Here is a 20,935-nt window from a genome sequence, read left to right as displayed (position 1 = left end):
CATCCTCCGTGTCATCCTTTGCCAAAGGCTTCATTTGGATGGAGGGGCGTGGGTCAGCATACCGCTTTCAGGACCGTTGTGGGTTTTCGAGGTCTTCGAACCGCTACTTCGCTTTGATGTAGCTCCTCAGTTGGTATCACGAGGCTGAGTGCATCCGGATCCAGTACTTCCACCATGGAAAAACTGGAGATAGTACTGGGAATCGAAGCCTGAGCCTCCGCATAGCAGGCAGACACGCCGACGATTGAGCAAGTACTTACGTGGGGTACATTGCAAATAAGGTTAAGGGTTATGACTTGCTGACAATGGATCGTCCGATGCCTACTTTTAGCAAACGTTCATAGAATTTTTGAGAGGGAGCGTAAGAATTGAAACACATCAACACAGTGCCTAAGACGTTTTCTCATAATTAAATTTGTAACCATAACGTAACTGTGATATAATTTCGCCGAGCGGAGTGGCCGAGCGGTTCTAGGCGCTACAGTCTGGAACCGCGCGACCGCTACGGTCGCAGGTTCGAATCCTGCCTCGGGCATGGATGTGTGTGACGTCCTTAGGTTAGTTAGGTTTAAGTAGTTCTAAGTTCTAGGGGACTGATGACCACAGCAATTAAGTGCCATAGTGCTCAGAGCCATTTTGATAAAATTTCTGTCATATGTACCTTTTATTATTCTATTAATGTTCTCAAATAATTAAAAGTCAATTAATTCAAACCAATTTATTATAAAAGAATATTGTAATAATAGTGTAGTAAAAACGATGGCCTTGTCAGGGAAGTTTGCTTTTGTTGAGAGGCAAAGACTGGATTCGAAGCAAGAAGTATTGTCGCTGGGGGCGTAAGCGCTTAGTGGGGCAGAAGTAGTCGGCGGAGAGAGTAGCTAGCGACAAGTGCTTAAGCGCAGACGTGGTGCGCGGGAATGGAAGGAATAAACTGGAAGAATTTTAATATGTGGCCAGGCATATTAACGGTAAATTGTGATCAAGAGGAATTATTAAAGAAGAGTACTGTGGGCACGAACTTTTTATATGAGGCAACGATAAAGAAGAGCCTATTCCCTTACATTGTCGACGATTAATAACTTACATCGCACTAGCAGAAATATGTCAAAGTAAGATGCGATCAGTTTCATCTTTAGACTGTACAAGGCTAGCGAGCGTAGTAGTCTAAATGAACTTCACCCCAATCATTTACGTAAGAGGATCTTATCCTATCACCACTATTGACTAGGCAAGTAAAACACTGAAAGTCATGAGCTTATTTAATTTCGGTATCTAAGATAAAGAACAGCAATTTATAAAACTGAGTTCATCCAGAACGGTTGTTTAATAGCAGTGAATTTTGCTACGTGGTAGAACAACTAGTTAAAGAATAATGCCTAACAGTAAAGGGGTAAAATCATAATTTAAATGAATTTTGACAAAATATTACTTCAGAACAATCCGTTTTATGTTTTTTGTGTGCATTGCAAGTTACGTAACAATATAGTGTAAAATTACTGATTATACGCTCATGAAACATTACGAATTTTCCAGAAATAGCTTACTATAATAGAAAACAAATATTTACGGGCATTTTCATTTCTATAATCGGTAACAGTTGACACTGCAGTGAGCAGTGCATAGCTATTCATTAGGCGAACCTTTTTGCAAACGATTCAGGTGCATGTGTTCCTATTATTTTGTTGCTTTGCTTGTTTTCTGATTAATTTAAGTCGTGGAATTAATTGTGTTTTTACATCTGAACTCGAGTAGGTGCTTTTGGATCCGTTCTCGTCTGCTTGTGATTCATTGATTAGTCCGTAATTACAATCTATAAACAATCAATAATCCTACAGCAAGTTTTGCTCACAGAGTGACCCGACAACCGTTCTGAAGTAATTTTCAATCTAAAATTATAACAGATGCAGTTTATTAACTCTAAATTTCGCTGATTCTTTCTTATTTTTACCTTTTTCGTCAAAATTTCTTTCGATCATTATCGTGAAAAAGTAGTCGCACGATAACGATTCTGCACTTAACCGGATTTTAATTATTCTTCGAACAGATGCCTTTCCCAAAAAAAGCAGGGAGTATTACGTGTACGTGCCATTTAAAAAACAAGAAGTGTAGATGCGTTACAGATTCATGTGTGAGGTTACTGTATACGCTCAGTTTGGTTGAGATTCGCCACATAGAGAGCGTGCAGCATGCGTAAGGAACCCTGTGGTGCGACAGCCAGCGACGAGAACAGACGCCGCCAGCCGCAAGTTGCATCCGCAAGTGGCTAAGCAGTAAGATGACAACTTAAAGCAAAAGCGCTGCGTTCACGGAAGGCTGTAACGTCAGCGCGTTAAATCGCTGGTGTCGCGACAGCCAGCTGACCGGTCGCGGTTTTGGCGCGAGCTGTGTGCGGGCCGCAGGGTGGTGGGGGGTGGAGGACGCCCGCTGCCCGTCGCTGAGCCCGAGCAGCTCAGTCGACGTTCGACGCCACAGCAGACAGCAGGCAGCAGACAGCAGGCGGCGGCGCAGCTCACCACAGAGCAGGTAGGGGGCCGCACCGCCGGCACGTCCTAAACCAGGGGCTTTTGGCTTACCTCGACCACATCAAAGAAGACGTGTTTTTTTTTTTTTGGACCGCATAAAATGCTTAATACTGACAATGGCCACGGAGGAAGAAAACAGGAATGGACCAATGACAGAGAAGCATCGTGTGGTGGGATTTCCAAATTGACAATATTCAATTTAGCATAATTTTACATAAACGGATTCTTTTGTTTTTATTTTTTTATTTACCTCTTTATATACCGATCGTTCGATAGAGGCTCCTTCCTGGGCCGCTTTAACACTTAGTTTGGCTCGGATGCGGCCCGCGGCTTGGACGCCCCATGGTCTGAACGCTGGGCTTCTGCTTTAATCGTTTACTTCATGGATTTTTCTTTTGCCGCGTGGCACACTTTTTTTTTTTCAGGGAGAATCCGTACAGGTTCGCAGCGAGATAAGCTTTCGGATATTAGAAGGAAAAAAATTTCATTACTACGAGGTGTATTCGGAAAAAATGGTTCAAGTGGCTCTGAGCACTATGGGACTTAACTACTGAGGTCATCAGTCCCCTAGAACTTAGAACTACTTAAACCTAACTAACCTAAGGACATCACACACATCCATGCCCGAGGCAGGATTCGAACCTGCGACCATAGCGGTCACGCGGTTCCAAACTGACGCGCTTAGAACCGCACGGCCACACCGCCCGGCCGTATTCGGAAAGTAAGGCCCGATTAGGTGCGAAATAGAAACCATTGTAAAAATCCGATGGAACTTTAATGAGGTGTGTTGGGCTGTGTCTTTAGTGCGCTTGTCGATCGCTTCACGTCGCTCTTTTCAGTTCAGAGCGCAAAGTGATCACGTAGAAATGCCTGAAACAACAGTGTCTCCCGGCAAGTATGGGGATCTGAAGCGAGATTTCGCCTGAAGCGAAGCAGCATGTCATTCTCAATGGAGAGAGGTCTTCCGAAGTAAGAGCGATTTCAGTTGTGCCGCAGAGGAGTGTCGTAGGACCGTTTCTATTCACAATATACATAAATGACCTTGTGGATGACATCGGAAGTTCACTGAGGCATTTTGAGGATGATTCTGTAGTATATCGAGAGGTTGTAACAATGGAAAATTGTACTGAAATGCAGGAGGATCTGCAGCGAATTGACGCATGGTGCAGGGAATGGCAATTAAATCTCAATGTAGACAAGTGTAATGTGCTGTGAATAAATGGAAAGAAAGATCCTTTATCATTTAGCTACAAAATAGCAGGTCAGCAACTGGAAGCAGTTAATGCCATAAATTATCTGGAAGTACGAATTAGGGGTGATTTAAAATGGAATGATCATACAAAGTTGATCGTCGGTAAAGCAGATGCCAGACTGAGATTCAGTGGAAGAATCCTAAGGAAATGCAATCAGAAAACACAGGAAGTAGGTTAGAGTACGCTTGTTCGCCCACTGCTTGAATACTGCTCAGCAGTGTGGGATCCGTACCAGATAGGGTTGATAGAAGAGATAGAGAACATCCAACGGAGAGCAGCGTTACGGGATCATTTAGTAATCGCGAAAGCGTTACTGAGATGATATATAAACTCCAGTGGAAGACTCTGCAGGAGAGACGCTCAGTAGCTCGGTACGGGCTTTTGATGAAGCTTCGAGAACATACCTTTGCCGAGGAGTCAAGCAGTGTATTGCTCCTTCCTACGTATATCTCGTGAAGAGACCATGAGGATAAAATCAGAGAGATTAGAGCCCACACAGAGCCATACCGACAATCTTTCTTTCCACGATCAATACGAGAATGGAATAGAAGGGAGAACCGATAGAGGTACTCAAAGTACCCTCCGCCACACACCGTCAGGTGGCTTGCGGAGTATGGATGTAGATGTAGATGTAGAAGCTGTGCAGCCCACATAACATAAATGTGATGCGTTTCTTTCTTTGAGACAATTCTCAGCCGCATTCTGCAGGAGCAATGGAGACGCTCCTGCAGCGTTTTCGATAGGAAGTGTTCGATCACCACAATACTGCCCTTTATTGGCACCCTCCGTTGGTCATCTCTGCTGACATGGATCGCTGGCTACAAAGGCAACAGTTTGGCACGAACAACGAAAGGGAGACGAGAGTATAGAATTGGCGGAAAGCACAGGCGGCTGCTTTCTGTGACGAGGGTAGTGGAAAGTTTGTACAACGACACGACAAATGTTAAAGTAGGAGCGGCTATTTAGAGAGGTAGCTGGAAGGTGTGGCTAACTGTTGCAAATAATTTTTTTTTATTTTCACTGTTGTTTTCATTTCGCGACCGATCTGACCTTACTTTCCGAACAGCCCTCGTACTTTATCCACGATGTCTGGAAATCCCAAGAATGTTCGCAGTCACAATATCCCATAATGTACGATTTTTATCTGTGTAGTTAATTCCTGGCCGAAGCACATCCTTAAACTCTCTATGCTTAAGGGGCAGTCAAACGGAAACAAGATGGATGGAAAACTAATTAAACTGTTTATTATTTCAAAAGTAATCCACATAATCAGTAATACAATTATCCCACCGTGCGACTAAACCGTTAGTGCCTCCGTGGAAAAATGTTTGCGGTTGCCTGTGGAACCACGACTGTACCCAGACGTGCACATCTTCGTCCGAAGCAAATCGACGGCATTGGACGTGTTCCCTCTGGGCCACAAAAATATAGAAATCGGATGGAGAGGGACAGAGACTGTATGGAGGATGTGCAAGGACTTTCCAGCGAAAGTTCTGCAGCGTAATAGAACATGTTGGCGGGCATTTTCCCACAAAAGAATGACGCCCTCTGTTAACATTCATGGGTGTTTGGACTTGATTTCACGCTTCAGTGGCCCACAGACCACTGCGAGTTAACTGTGGCGTCGTGTTCCACAAAGTACATGAGCAGCGGCTTGACGGACGGCGTCATTCCCTTGCGTCATAATGTCCGCGCATATGTTGCCAAGGTAGTTTCGATTTCGTTGCAGACGTTTCGCTGGTAGCCCTTACACATCCTCCATACAGTACCGATGTCTCCCCGTCCGATTTCCATTTCTTTGGTGTCCTGAAGAAAGACATTCGTGGCCAGCGATTTGCGCGCCTCCACAGGCAAACGCAAACATATTTACATGGAGCCACTGAACATCTTGTCGCACAGTGCCATGAACGCATTAACAGTTACGATGATTACTTTTGAAATAATGAACAGTTTATTTACTTTTTTCTCATCTATCACATTTTCATTTCACTGCCCCTCATACTTGTGTGCAATTTACGTTTTGTTTCTAATGATGGGAAAGTACATATATTGTAAAATAATACTTAATTTCTGTCTTAATAAAAACATGATGTATTGCACAAAGTCTGTTCCACAAATCAGTACTCTGGACGTTCTCACTGGACGGGAAAACGATTTGCCCAAGAAGTGTACGCCGTCGTCTCGGTCTACCTGTTCTTGAAATTAGTTGCGGGTAAATCAATTCAGCGAAATTTTGAGTGGTTGGTCCGTTTGTTCGTTTCTGCAGATCACTAGAATATGATTATTTTATTGCTTCAGGATATTCTAATATTATGTCCGAGTTTCTGGTTTCCTTATAACTATACCGTAACTTTTCTCACAAAATTTTTAGGTGAAGATAGAATACAAAGATCTCACATGTAAACTATTTCCACTGGATGAACAAAAGTTTCATAAATGTTTCGCACTACTTACCCAAACATAAATGTACGGTATCCGTACAATGTCAGCAGTCTGTATACATACTTCTATACAGTCTCAAGCATTTCAGCGTTACCGGTTCTATTCTTTAGACATCTGGTGTGTCCTGTGAATGGCGAACAGAATTCTCCTAGAAATTTTACCAAACACTTTTTATACCGTTTGCGACTTAATAATTGGAAAGATATAACAATAATTGTTTGTCGCGTCTCATATCTGAACGCAATTTCAATTATTTTCGGATTACTGTCGAATATTCCGTTATCGCCCTTGAGGCTAACTTTATAACTCCATCTTATCTCCTCGTGAGAAGAGAGTCTCGGTCTTGTGGAGCTGGTCGTGCTTACCTTATCACCAGAACGTGCGTCGTCTCATCAACCTAACAATGAGCACGTGAGACGTCACCACCTCTCCTTTGTACTTTGGTGATTTATTCACTCAGTCTCCACAGAAAGGAACCACGTTTATACTAGCAAATTTAACAAAGAAATTGTGTTAATAATATTATTTGCGTAAGTATTCAGCAAGATTAAATTCATTCCTATTAATTGTACAACTGTCTTCAGCTATCAGATGTGTACATTTGGACATCAGTCGGTTTGTAAATTGTTCCGTTTGTGTCAAACACCACTTAAATACAATCGCCTGCCACAGTTGGACACTAATATTTGCAGATTAATGGGAAAGTAAGAAAAAAGTTTCTTGCACCAAACGCATAATGAAAAAAACTTATACCCAAAGAGGACACCCATTTAAGCACTGCGCTTATTCACCAATGCTATGGCAGTTGTTCGTTATACGTCACAGAAAGAGACTTGACTTTGAAAATCAAAAGTTCAGATAATCACGTCTTCATTCAACATCTGTATGAGACGTGTTTATGAAAAATTTGATCTAGTTTTGCAGTCGGTGATACATACTAAATATAGCCAAACTTGCTGACAGTAGTTCTTTTCCAAGCATGTCACTGTCTGTAAGATTTAAAAAGGACCGGCCGTATGGGTATTGCGTACCTACGTTTACTACAATTTGAGGATGGATCACCTGCTAGTTCTACAAAATGAACAGTCCCACGTCTGCTTAAAAGTGACTCAGACAGTGAGAAACGAAGCCCGAGTTCAAGCGAAGAACCCGTAGTGGCGTGCAGTATCACATTAATTATTAAACACAGACACAAACAACAGGACGTTTATTTTATACCCTGTATCTGTAAATACAGATACTAGTTCAGTGTATGTCATACTTTGTTGTATTTTGTGGTGTCACCGCCAGACACCACACTTGCTAGGTGGTAGCCTTTAAATCGGCCGCGGTCCATTAGTATACGTCGGACCCGCGTGTCGCCACTGTCAGTGATTGCAGACCGAGCGCCACCACACGGCAGGTCTAGAGAGACTTACTAGCACTCGCCCCAGTTGTACAGCCGACTTAGCCAGAGATGGATCACTGACAACTACGCTCTCATTTGCCAAGACGATAGTTAGCGTAGCCTTCAGCTACGTCATTTGCTACGACCTAGCAAGGCGCCATAACATTTGGATATTGAGATTATAACATGTACCGTCAAGAGCGATGTACACCAATTGTGGATTAAAGTTAAGTATTATATCAACTACGTACTTTATTTGCTACTATTAATTCCTTTAACTGTTCCAGACCTCGCGCCAGTCAGCGTGTAAGTAAACGCGTGCATTTCGGCCTCCTCTAGCAACACAGTGTTGGCTCTTCTGCCAACACTTCATATTTAAAGGCCGTGATTGTTGGAAGTAAGTTCAAAGCGAAATCTCAATGCTAACAATCAGAATTACGTGACTATCTGATGATAAATTGAAACTTTCAATTGGAATATTGTGTGTTTCATAAAAATTTAATGGTTCTCAGACGTGGGCATTACCGCCAGAGTTAGTATTTACAGTAACAGGAATGCGAAGAAAGAGGCCAATTAGCGATTTCACAAAACGTAGAACCCATGGAATACTTCAAATAAAAACAGTTGTCTTACTCTCAGTGTACAGCACAAACAGTAAAGAGTTTACTGCGAGAGATTATGCTCGTAATTTGTACCTTGTACGGTTTTCTGTATCTCAAGCGATCGAAAGGACTTTAGGGTAGGCGGGGGCAAAGGTGTGCACTTAACAAAAAAAAAAAAAAAAAGAAAAAAAAAGGTTCAATTGGCTCTGAGCACTATGGGACTTAACATCTGAGGTCATCTGTCCCCTAGTGCTTAGAACTACTTAAACCTAACTAACCTAAGGATATCACACAGATCCATGCCCGAGGCAGGATTCGAGCCTGCGACCGTAGCGATCGCGCGGTTCCAGACTGAAGCGCCTAGAACCGCTCTGCCACACGGGCCGGCCGCACTTAACACTTTTCTATTTTTCCCTTCTGATTTTCTGGTAACGTGGCAATGGAAATCGTACACAGTATACCTAGGACCACACTTTATACGATACCGTAAGTTAAAGATTGCTTAGATGATGTATTAAAGCTATATTTAACAAAATGTTTCAAATGAAGAAAATTTCTCTTTGCCTCAGGTCTGGGGTAAACATTCCATTATTATAAGGCAAAATTACACACAAAAAGAAGTTAGTAACTATAACAGAATAAAGAAGAATTACATTATTTGTCAGGTACAGCCATTATAACTTGTATAGTGTTTTACTATACCAAAATTATCTCCATCATCATAATCATCATCGTCATTGTCTCCATAGTAGTGATCGTATTAAGTATCAAAACATAACACTGTCGTATTACTAACTTGAATACAAAACATTTCAACACAAGGAAACACATTGTATTATTATTAATTGTCCTTGTCTTGCCACACTTTTCTGCAGTTTTCCCAACACAGTCTGTATTCCTGTTTCGTCTTCATCATATAACTGATGAGGCTGAGAATTATTTTTAGATTCGACAGTTTACAATTTGCTAATAAAGTTTCATTTGAGCTTTATTGAACCCTGCTATACTCCCGATACTGATTTTCTCCGGTTGTCTCGAACTTAAATTATGACTAGCAATCAATGAGCGATCCCAGTCTTCCCCTGCCACTTGGGTTTCTACGTTAAACGGGTGGCTTAAGCCATTAATTTCCGCGAATTGATATACTAAATGTCGGAAGTGTTTGAATGTAAGGCAACAGAACATACGAACTAGACTGATGCAGTGCTCCCCCAATTCAGTTTCCTCTGCCTCAGAAGACGCTCTCTCGAAGCTCCCCGACGATGCCACTCCACAGCCTGTTTACGTCATGTGGATTCATTGCATCCTAGTCTTTTAGCTGCTTTTCTACTGGAAGGTCAATTTTCTATTAGCTTCTTAACATTCTCCAACGTTTTAGAAGACAACGGCGTGGAGGTCATTTTTCTCTCGTAATTTCTGTAACACGAAGTTGAACTAGTCTTATTAAAACTGAATCAGTCGATGCGAAATAGTGCACTATAAATTAAGATCCATTAAATATGTTCAATAGACCTACCGGTACGAGTTCGCTATTAAAACCGAATAAAGGAAAAACAAATATTTTGGAACAAAGGTACGCATGCGGACATTTGCCCCAGCTACTTGGTAGGTTCTTTGCCCCGTGGTGCAGATTTCTGAACTTCTAGTAATAGCTGCCATGTATGGCAACTTGTTAAACCAACAGTTACGCTTAAAGTGTGAGTTACGTTATGTATTTACATTCGAGATATTAGTAATTCTTCAGTGTTTTGTTATAGCAGATAGGTAGTCGCAAATTGCATCGTATATACTTGGATCGAAAGTTCCAAACAAATAACTCACCTCATATCTCGAAAGCTTCAAAGCGCTAACCACTTACATAACATATATTTCACTCTTCCACTGTAGAAGCTCTCAACTAAAGATGCAGGAATGCCACACTGCACTCACAAGTAGGAGAAACACTAGATTCGGATCTTTGCTCCGTGCGCACATTTACCCCCTCCTACTCTACATGCTAAGGATGCAGATTGCATGACAGAGGTAACGCTATTATAAAAGTCGTGCCCGGCAGATTTTATGTGCGCTGGTGTGTTAAACCTGTCGAGAGTGTTGACATAGGGAAAAGGGGGCAGAGGATTTCAGTTCAGCAGCGCCATCACCCAAGTCTTAAAAGAGGTCGCAAAAGTTCAGCTAGACAAAATGTTTAAAAAATCGATCCACTCCTGTGAGATAAACCATTTCGGAAAGTGCCCTCAGTGATTTGGAGAAACCACGCAAAACACGAATAAGAATTTTCAGACGGATATGTAAAAACCTGAGTACGAATGCAGCGTCTTAATCACCACGCCGTCAGCCTTGGTCTTTGTAATAGTTCATATATTTTGTTTATGAAACCATAATTTGCTGCACATGTCTCGAATGCCGGTGACCTCATTGAATTTTAATTATTTGCTGCGTATCTCACCCACTTGCACCGATACGCGGCCTGACTACTTGAGAGAGGAAAAGTTGCAAAAACAACGGGTACGCTGCAGCTCTAACACGGCGTCCTGTTTTTGCGACAAGGGCGGTGAGGTCACCATCGGAATGTATACGCCGTCATCATGTTGGTGGCATAGCCGGTTTGGCAGCAAGAAAAACGCACAACACCTTCCGCAGCCGCTCCAACGATTTTAACATACCAAATTTCTTCCTTCTATATGCCAAGCACAACGCCACATCGTTCTGTTACAGAATGGTTGGACACAAGTTCAGTTAAAACAACGACATTTGCAAAACGGCCCTCCGTTTCAAGAGAAATTTCGCAGGACAATACGCGTAAGTTGACTGAATGCCTATTGTTTTTTGCTTACAAGAGAGTTAAAATATGTATACGATGTACGTTACAAGGTTAAGAGGGAAGCGAGTGTGCTGACACGCAATTATGATGTATGTGGGAATATTCTTTTGTGTAGCACGATGTGGTTATTTCTCTTTTCTTGTTTCTTTTGTTTCTTAGTATTGTGGGTCTCGATATTCTCTGGTGTTTTAAGGTCTAGCAATGTTTTCATTGACCCACGTCGGCCAGCTTCACTGAAAAGTTATCCATTTACAATACAGAACACCTGGACGAGCGCAGGTGATAAATCTTCAGTGTGACCTCAAACTACTGCTGGCAACAATCGGAATTGTGGAGGAAACCTATTGGACTGCTCATGTGTGGTGCATCCGTCTCCCTCGGAGACTTAACTACGAACCGAAGAAATTTTCTTTGAGATCTCAAGCGAGAAGAAATAATGTATATATCTGCCTCCTCCTGTAACAGTCTGCTAAACAATAACCGAAACTTATTTTCCTTGAAAGCTTGCCTTCTCTTTTAAATGTGTTTGTGGATAACAAGCTTTAAGGAGGGACGTTCATAAACACACACTATTTAAAAGATGCACCAAATGCACTGTTCAGAAGATATAGCAATGAAATTTTGTACATGTTTCATATGAAATTAACACATTTACTGTCGAGTCCCTTGGATTATATATTTAACTTTTTCATCGAATTTAAAAATTTTATTTTCAAAACTTAATATATATACCTTTTCTCAAAAACTATTCCATAGATTTCTACAGAATTTTCTCTGTTTGATTTCTTTGCATTTAGTAAGCTTCTCTCATGTGGTTTTTTGAATATATCTAATTGGATAATTTTAATAATTATTGATTACAATACAGTAAGTATAATATAAAATACTTGAAAAATTCCAAACACTTTGTCCCACATCTCAGCTCACGCTCAGATTTCAAAATTTACTCTTGAGACAACATTTATTGGGTTTATAGAAATAAGTGCACAAAATTTCAAAATTCTTGCCTTCATAGGTTCTGAGAAAAAGGTACATAAACTTTAAAAAACATAATTTTCAGGAAATGTAATTTGAAGTTCAGCGTAACGTGTTATCTTATGTCATCTCTTCAGAAGGCCCCAGATTTGTACTTATGGTTCTCTTTCCTTTCAAAGTTTCTCTTCTGGTTTCTCGTTTTCTGCCTACTTTCCTTTACCAGGTCTTCAGCTGACTTTCAGCTGCAGAAAGGCGCTGTACATCTATTTTTCTCAAGATGTATCCCATTATCTCTAATACCTTTATCTTTCCTATGTTCCCATCATTAAATAGAGGAACTGCATCAATAGCTGGAATTCTGAGGACTGTAGCAGATGAAAATGTGGTTTTAGGGCATCGTCTCCATATGAGTGAATTAAGAGACTCATTTGGATATGGGTTTTAGCATCAACACGCGTTTTTAGAAGTTCAAGATCGGCCAGAAATCTGTAAGTGGGCTTGACAACATCCAGCATACAATTTGGAAGCCTCTGCTTGTGAATGCAGGGGTTGTTATTTCCTCTAAGCCCGCAAATATTTACAGTGCACCAGTTAACGTGGTACAGACGATGAATATCATGTTCTTCTATTGACACCTTGTGGAAATATGTAGCCCCTACTGCGCTCTTCGTGTCATTGTAAATGGATATGTTCTGTCTGATACGATTTCATAATACACCTGAAGAGTATCTTTCATCTCCGTCAGTTGCACAAGGAAAACAAGAATTGCTTCTTCATAAACAAAGCATCTGGTTTGTTATTGTTTCCAAGACACGGAACAGTCACAGATCTATGAAACCAAAGACTATATATCACAGCTTTCTAGTTGCATCCCGTACAAGTTTGCTTGAAAGTAATCCACGGAATCGTTGTTCAGCGAGCTAATATTAAAGGAGTTTTCCAGAAATTTACCACTGATCATGAACCACTTTTCATACTCATGTAACAATACTAGGGAATGGAAACTTCCTGGCAGATTAAAATTGTGTGCCGGACCGAGACTCGAACAGAATACTAGGGAATCTAAACTAATACTTTAAACAGTCTGAAAAACAATTCTAATCTTACTCAGAGAGATTTTTATCTATCCGATCACTGTATGTTAGAGGAAAATACAACACTGTATGTGTCTCTTTGAACCGTATTTGGTATGGAAGCCAAGATATATAGATTGTCTAAGAAAAGAGTCTCAAATTCTTGTAGAAGAGGAGACAGCATTTATCAGGACCACAAAAAAAATCTTGCCAGTATATGCCTAGAAATTACTACCTGATTGGAATATGTTAAACCCTCTCGTGTTAGTAAGTAATTAGATTTACACCTTTTTTGCGCTAATCAGAACACAATCCTTCCGCTTAAATCGAGAGGAAATAAAGGACAAACACGAAGCAACAATGTACTATCGAACCAACTGCCTGTACCATAAAGTGGGAGCGTAATTAGTGGGCAAGACTGAGTTTCAGCACAGACCTACCTGCTGGTACTGCGTCCCCGAAGTCCATCCACACACACTTGACCTTGCTCGTACGTTGCGCTCCAGCATATGAACTCCGATAACAAATTACTCTCACACCATACCCCTGTGGATGAGACCGGTACACTAGCAAACGAACAGCAAACAAATCCAGTAAAATCTTAATACAATATATGTTTCCAGAATGAGATTTTCACTCAGCAGCGGACTGTGCGCTGATATTAAACTTCCTGGCAGATTACAAACGTGTGCCGGACCGAGACTCAAACAGGGGACCTTTGCCTTTCGCGGGCAAGTGCTCTACCATCTGAGTTACCCAAGCACGACTCACGCCCCGTCCTCACAGCTTTAATTCCTCCAGTACCTCGTCTCCTACCTTCCAAACTTTACAGAAGCTCTTCTGCGAAACTTGCAGAACTACCACTCCTGAAAGAAAGGAGAACATGCCCGCGAAAGGCAAAGGTCCGGAGTTCGAGTCTCGGTCCGACTCACAGTTTTAATCTGCCAGGAAGTTTCACAATATATGTTGTTGAGGCCCAGTGTTCTCCAATTTGGTAGGTTTACATTCATTACTACAATTATGCAACGTTACAAGTGCATTTACCAGAATTCACACGACCGAAACTACTTCCGATCAACGCTGCACTATCGCCACGAACTAAAAAAGAATTTACAATTTTAAGTTCCCACGCCACTGCTATGCTGTGTGAGACATGATTTATGCTCTGTGCCACGAGGAGCTTGAGACCACAACGCTAGGGAAAATTTTAGGTCTGCTGGCGATAAGTAACACGATATTCTCCAAGACACAAAATGATCTAAGGCCACCTTCGCGACCAAGAGGTCATCAGTCACAACACTGAGGCAATAAACAACCACCCCATTTACCGACTTCGTTGGAGCTATGGCGTATTGCATTGCATAAACTTCGTTCGTTATCTATCATCGTCTAAATTTATGTAGATCGTCAGAGTCAAAATATACTTAACCAGCACCAAGTAAAATCACTGCCTACACGAATTAATTTTATTAGACTTTGTTAAGTCGGCACATGAGCAGAAACAAACATTATTGTGACGTTCCTCTTCCAACAACCAGCGCATTCTCTCTGCACAATTTCTCGCCATCCCCACAGCTAACTTTTATGGACTACAACTATGTCAGATAGTCCACTTTAGGAATTGTAGCCACCCGTTTAACACAGAAACCCAAGTGGCAGGAGAAGACTGGGATCGCTCATTGATCGCTCGTAATAATTTAATTTTGAGACAACCGGAGAAAATCAGTGTCGGGAGTATAGCAGGGTTCAATAAAGCTCAAATGAAACTTTATTAGCAAATTGTAAACTGTCGAATCTAAAAATAATTCTCAGCCCCATCAGTTCTATAATGAAGACGAAAGAGGAATACAGACCGTGTCGGGAAAACTGCAGAAAAATGTGGCAAGACAAGGACAAATAACAATAATACAACGTGTTTCCTTGTGTTGAAATGTTTTGTATTCAGGTCAGTAATACGTCAGTGTTATGGCACGTGTTTAGTTGTTAATTGTCTGTCCAAATTTAATATCTTCTTACGAGCGAATTTTCCTGACAAATGAGATAGGTCGGAAACTAATTAACTTTTTAATAAAAGCGAAAGTCTTGGTCTGGTTCGCAATGCGGTTTTCTCCAACGGCTTCAGCAGTTGCAATTCTTGTCACATTTGTTTCAGGATTATACCTTTGTTGCTCACTTCAATAAAAGTTACTGCACTCGTTCCACCATGTCGACTGCGCAAAATTCTATCATTAACAATTCTCTTCATTCGACTGAAAGGAAATGTTAAATGGCCAGTAACTGAGAAGACACACCACTAATTAAAGAATTAAGTCGCGTCTTTAACTAGGTGGATGCTCTCCGCGATCCTCCAGTTCCATCAAGATACTGCGCACTGGCTTCTTAGATTCTTTGCAAGCGTTCAGGACAGTGACATCTTGCGCTCACATCTTCAATAAGTTTAAGAAGATGATTATTTTCACTGCGTGCCTAGAAATACTGTTTGCATTATACAGGGTGATTCAAAAAGAATACCACAACTTTAGGAATTTAAAACTCTGCAACGACAAAAGGCAGAGCTAAGCACTATCTGTCGGCGAATTAAGGGAGCTATAAAGTTTCATTTAGTTGTACATTTGTTCGCTTGAGGCGCTGTTGACTAGGCATCAGCGTCAGTTGATGCTAAGATGGCGACCGCTCAACAGAAAGCTTTTTGTGTTATTATTGAGTACGGCAGAAGTGAATCGACGACAGTTGTTCAGCATGCATTTCGAACGAAGTATGGTGTTAAACCTCCTGATAGGTGGTGTATTAAACGTTGGTATAAACAGTTTACAGAGAATGGGTGTTTGTGCAAAGGGAAAAGTTCTGGACGGCCGAGAACGAGTGATGAAAATGTAGCACTTCATCACTGGCCTCCAAGAAGCCCTGATCTTACCCCCTGCGATTTTTTCTTATGGGGGTATGTTAAGGATATGGTGTTTCGGCCACCTCTCCCAGCCACCATTGATGATTTGAAACGAGAAATAACAGCAGCTATCCAAACTGTTACGCCTGATATGCTACAGAGAGTGTGGAACGAGTTGGAGTATCGGGTTGATATTGCTCGAGTGTCTGGAGGGGGCCATATTGAACATCTCTGAACTTGTTTTTGAGTGAAAAGAAAACCTTTTTAAATACTCTTTGTAATGATGTATAACAGAAGGTTATATTATGTTTCTTTCATTAAATACACATTTTTAAAGTTGTGGTATTCTTTTTGAATCACCCTGTATACAGCATTAACAAAGCAGGTTGCTGATGATGAAACTGACTGAACAATATTAAACAACATACTATTTCAGAAGTACATATAATAGACATACTAAGATGCGCCACAGCTTCTGAACGTTCTGGAGTGTAGTAGCCCAATTATTTTAATTAAATTACAATTAAATTCCATGCTAACGTAAAGATTGAACCATTCTAATGCTTTCAGACGGAAGACTTCCCTGAAAAGCTGTAATTTCGTGCAATTACCTCAGGAGAAATACAAAACAAACGTGGTAGGTTTTTTCTGTTGATACAACTACATTCAATTTGGCGATAGTAGGTTCAAAAAGTGATGACTTACTGTAAAGTAAGACCACACACTCAGTGAACTGAAGTAAATATCGCATCATATTAAAAAAAAGAGTTGTCGAAGTGAAAGAAGGACTCGCATACTGAGGGTTCTGCACAAACTTAATGATGCATGCAGAGTTCATGCATTCCAGGAATCGAGCATCTCGGCGATTTCTTCCTGTTAATGACATTGATACTGGCAAGATATCGGTTCCAAGGATTCCAAGACTTACGTGAATGTTTTAATTTCAAGCTTGAAGTCGGATAACAAATTAAAAAGAAATACTTTTTTCGTGTGATATAAGTAAAAATTAACAATTTTCGGACTTTTTTTCCTTTGTTTGTACTGTGAAACCTTTCTTCTTGACGTATTTCATACCTCTACGTCAAGGAGAAGTACCCTCTCGGTTTTAACGAGTGAGTTTGCGGGTGTCAAAATATGTGACAAAAATAGCCGTATCCTTTGTTGATTGCATTGACTTAGAAGTCAATGTTTATTACACCGGCAAGGGACCGCAGGCCTCAGTGCTTAACATAAATTTCATCTTGATACGTCTACCCCGTTCCTGCGATAGAGGGGTCTTAACAAACGGACAGACAAACAGAAATTCTGGTAAAAAAAGAACAAAAGGTTTTTGTGATGTAATTACAAATTAACAATTTCGCGTTTTTTCCATTTGGTTGTAGTGTGAAATCTTGTTTCTTTGCAAATTTCGTTATTCTACGTCAACGGGAAGCATCCTTTAGGTTTTAATGAGTCAGTTTGTATTGAAATAAGTGACATAAATGGTGAATCTTTTGATAGCATTGAATTAGAAGCTCCACCTTTTTATATCGCCAAGAGACCCTAGATCTTAATATGTGACTTAAATTTAACTTGACTTGTCTATCCGTTCCTGGGAAGTAGGGTTCTGAACAGTCGGACAGACAGACAGGCAAACGGACAACAAAGTCATGTTATAAGGGTTCCGTTTTTACTGACTGAGGTAGGGAACCCCGAAAAAGACACCTCACCCTTTTCAGTGATGATCCGAAGTCAGCTACTTAAGCCACTGAATGTGCATAAGTGGGTCACATTTCTGCTCGTCAGTCAACGATAAATTAATGTCTTGTGACACACATACAGATAATCATCTAATCCCGAACATCTGGAATTAGCGTCATTCTTAACACAACCCCATAGGATTAGATTAGATTAAATAATAATTCATTCCATAGACCCATAAAAGAGGGAATACTCTTGGGTGTGGAACATGTCAGATAAACACTTTACAAAAATGTAATTAGAAAAACTTGAGTTTCATTAATTTTAATGATCCTCAGTCAATAAACAGTAAAATTACGTACATGAATTAAATTTAAACTTCTAATATTTACAGGTTTAATACTTACATCTGCTTTCATTAAATCCATCATTCAGACATTTGCTAGTTTCTTAGCTATTACAAAATAGCCAAAAATTAAAGTAAAGTATTAATTTCAGTGATCCTCAGTTAAGAACAGTCAGATTATGTACAAGATTTAAAATTAAACTTCGACTATTTACAGACTTAAGACTTACATCTGCTTTCCATACATCCACCGTTCACACAGTAGGTAGTTACTTGGCTGTGACAACCAAGTATCGTCAAAAATTAAAGTATAATAAATTTTCGTTAAAATGGTCTAATGCACTTGTTGAGAAACTCACGGATGGACTAGAAGGAGTTGGCCACCAAACATTCTTTTAAATTATGTTTAAATTGTGCCTTGTCTGAAACCAAACTCTTAATGGTTGCCGGTAACTTATTGAAAATATGCGTTGCTGAATACTGGTCTCATTTCTGGGCATGAGTAAGTGATTTTAAATCTTTATGTATATTGTTCTTATTCCTAGTATTGATACTGTGTACTAAGCAGTTAGTTGGAAAACGAGATGTATTATTTACAACAAACTTCATTAAGGAATAAATATACTGAGAAGCTGTGGTTAATACGCCCAACTCTTTGAATAGGTTTCGACATGACGTTCTTGGATTTACACTACTCATTACTCTTATTATACGCTTCTGTACTCTAAAAATTTTTTCTCTGTTTGTGGAGTTACTCCAAAATATGATACCATATGACATAATGGAGTGAAAATAAGAGAAAATATGCCAGTTTTTTTATATTTATATCTCCTATGTCTGACATCATTCGCATTGCAAACTCAGACTTGTTTAGGCGCTTTAGCAGTTCGTTAGTATGTTGCTCCCAACTGAATTTATTATCAAGTTGTAATCCGAAGAATTTTACACTCTGAACTTCTCCTATTTCCATGTCATCATATTTTATACACACACCAGAAGGAAATCTCTTGGAAGTTCTGAACTGCATAAAGTCTTTGGCTTCGTTAAAAAAAGTAGGAGACTCACTTCAATCCTTTTATTTGAGTTGCTTCAGTCACACTGTGGCATGCCTGCTTGTGCTGAGTTTCTCGTACAATCTACCATGTGGACACTGCTGCCATTCAAAACTGCAACAATATTTGTTCACCGGTTCAGCAAGTAGCCTCTACTTGTTAACCCCGCATCCACCAATCCTGCTGTGAACGTAACTCAATTTGCTATCAACAGACGGGCCGCAAGATCGCGAAACGGGAGAGTGACTACTCGTACAAAGTTCCGGTGCTCAATTTGTGTCGATGTTGAGGGGAAACACGAGAGAACTCGGGGACGTGGTGGACAATGTTAGAGTGAGGCAGTGTTGAGTGTCTGCGTATCGTGATACCGAAAAAAATGGCTCTGAGCACTATGGGACTTAACATCTATGGTCATCAGTCCCCTAGAACTTATAACTACTTAAACCTAACTAACCTAAGGACATCACACAACACCCAGCCATCACGAGGCAGAGAAAATCCCTGACCCCGCCGGGAATCGAACCCGGGAACCCGGGCGTGGGAAGCGAGAACGCTACCGCACGACCACGAGATGCGGGCATGATACAGAGAACAGAGTCCTGCTGTGCGAGAATAGGGGGAGACGGTGTTGGCCGCGACTCAGAATTGTGCAAGGCTTCGCCAGCTGTGGCCGGACTGACTTCATCTGTAAATGGAGGTCGCCCATCTACAATTGCGCTCGTGCTTTGCAGTTGATGGCCGCTCCGCTAACTAGCCCCAACGTCCAGTGTATCTCTGCTGTGGCGCGTTCCGTTTTGGATCGATGAAAAAAGTACGACGGTTTCTACATAAACGCTTCCTGAAATCTGCAGTACAGATTTGTGGGTTTATTGGCGGAGTGTGATATAGAAACCAGTATCAGAGCAGGTTATATTTTCACAGAGCTTCGACCGTTAGCGGCGAAGCGCGTCAGGTTAGATGGAAAGATATCCATTGCCTGCCTTACGTAACTGATCATAATACGAGGCGTATTGTATTACGCTTGGACAGCATCTAGTTACTCTGCTCACAACAGCGACCTCACCGCTGCCGTTATCCAATCTGACTTACTGAAACAGAAAAAAAACAGGAAACTAACTGAAGCACACAACCAAATCATACTTTTTATAAGGTTTGATTTTTTTCTTTCCTGTTGTGCAAAAAGTTCACCGGCAACTGGTTTCAGACAGAGAGAAAAAAGAGGTGAAAGTCACAGCGCGAATTAGAACAGACGCACCTGCTTCTGAACGTAGTAGTGAACACGTAGCCCGCATACGGAACTTCGAAATATCCTCAAGCTTTTGACTACTTGTATTGCATCTCGATGAATATTTCGTTTATCTGCACAAATATGGGTTCTGCATGATTGCAGAAATTTATGAATGGACACAATACTTCACTGTCCATTTTGCGTAATATTTTACTATCGCCTTCCTTACACTAGTGTATTCTCGTAGTATCACTTAAAAAAACTCAGATGAGTATTGCTTAAGATGAATACCACGATAGTCATATACTGCCTGAAAAAAATTAGTACGAGGCGTGTTTTTGAAGTAAGTACCGTTTTGAAACTGAAAAAAGACGTGCTAAGAGATCTCAATTTTATTTTTACATGAAAGCCTGTACCTTAATCTACTTTTCTACATAATTTCCGTCAATATTGAGGCACTTGTCACAACGTTGTACCAGTTTTTGAATACCCTCCTCATAGAAGTCTGCCGCCTGACTTGTTAACCACTGTTTTGACTTCGTCATCGTCTTGAAGACGCTGACCGCCCAGGTGTTTCTACAAGTGAAGGAACAGATGGCAGTCACTGGGCGCAAGATCGGGGCTGTACGGAGGATGATCTAGAGTTTCCCATCGAAAAGATGTGATGAGA

At 40.8% G+C, this 20,935-nt stretch overlaps 1 protein-coding gene across 1 annotated transcript in view; it reads left to right on the top strand.

Annotated features, from left to right (window-relative positions):
* The first annotated feature begins 2,443 nt into the window (after nt 1–2,443).
* LOC124777273 overlaps nt 2,444–20,935 on the top strand; it is a 208,420-nt gene continuing 189,928 nt past the window's right edge. Inside the window, exon 1 of the mRNA XM_047252607.1 lies at nt 2,444–2,523. The gene's annotated coding sequence lies outside the window, so the exon portion shown is untranslated. The remainder of the gene's footprint in view (nt 2,524–20,935) is intronic.

Source organism: Schistocerca piceifrons, chromosome 2, assembly GCF_021461385.2.
Source record: "Schistocerca piceifrons isolate TAMUIC-IGC-003096 chromosome 2, iqSchPice1.1, whole genome shotgun sequence".
Classification (NCBI taxonomy): Eukaryota; Metazoa; Arthropoda; class Insecta; order Orthoptera; family Acrididae; genus Schistocerca; species Schistocerca piceifrons.
This window is presented reverse-complemented; position numbering and strand designations above follow the sequence as displayed.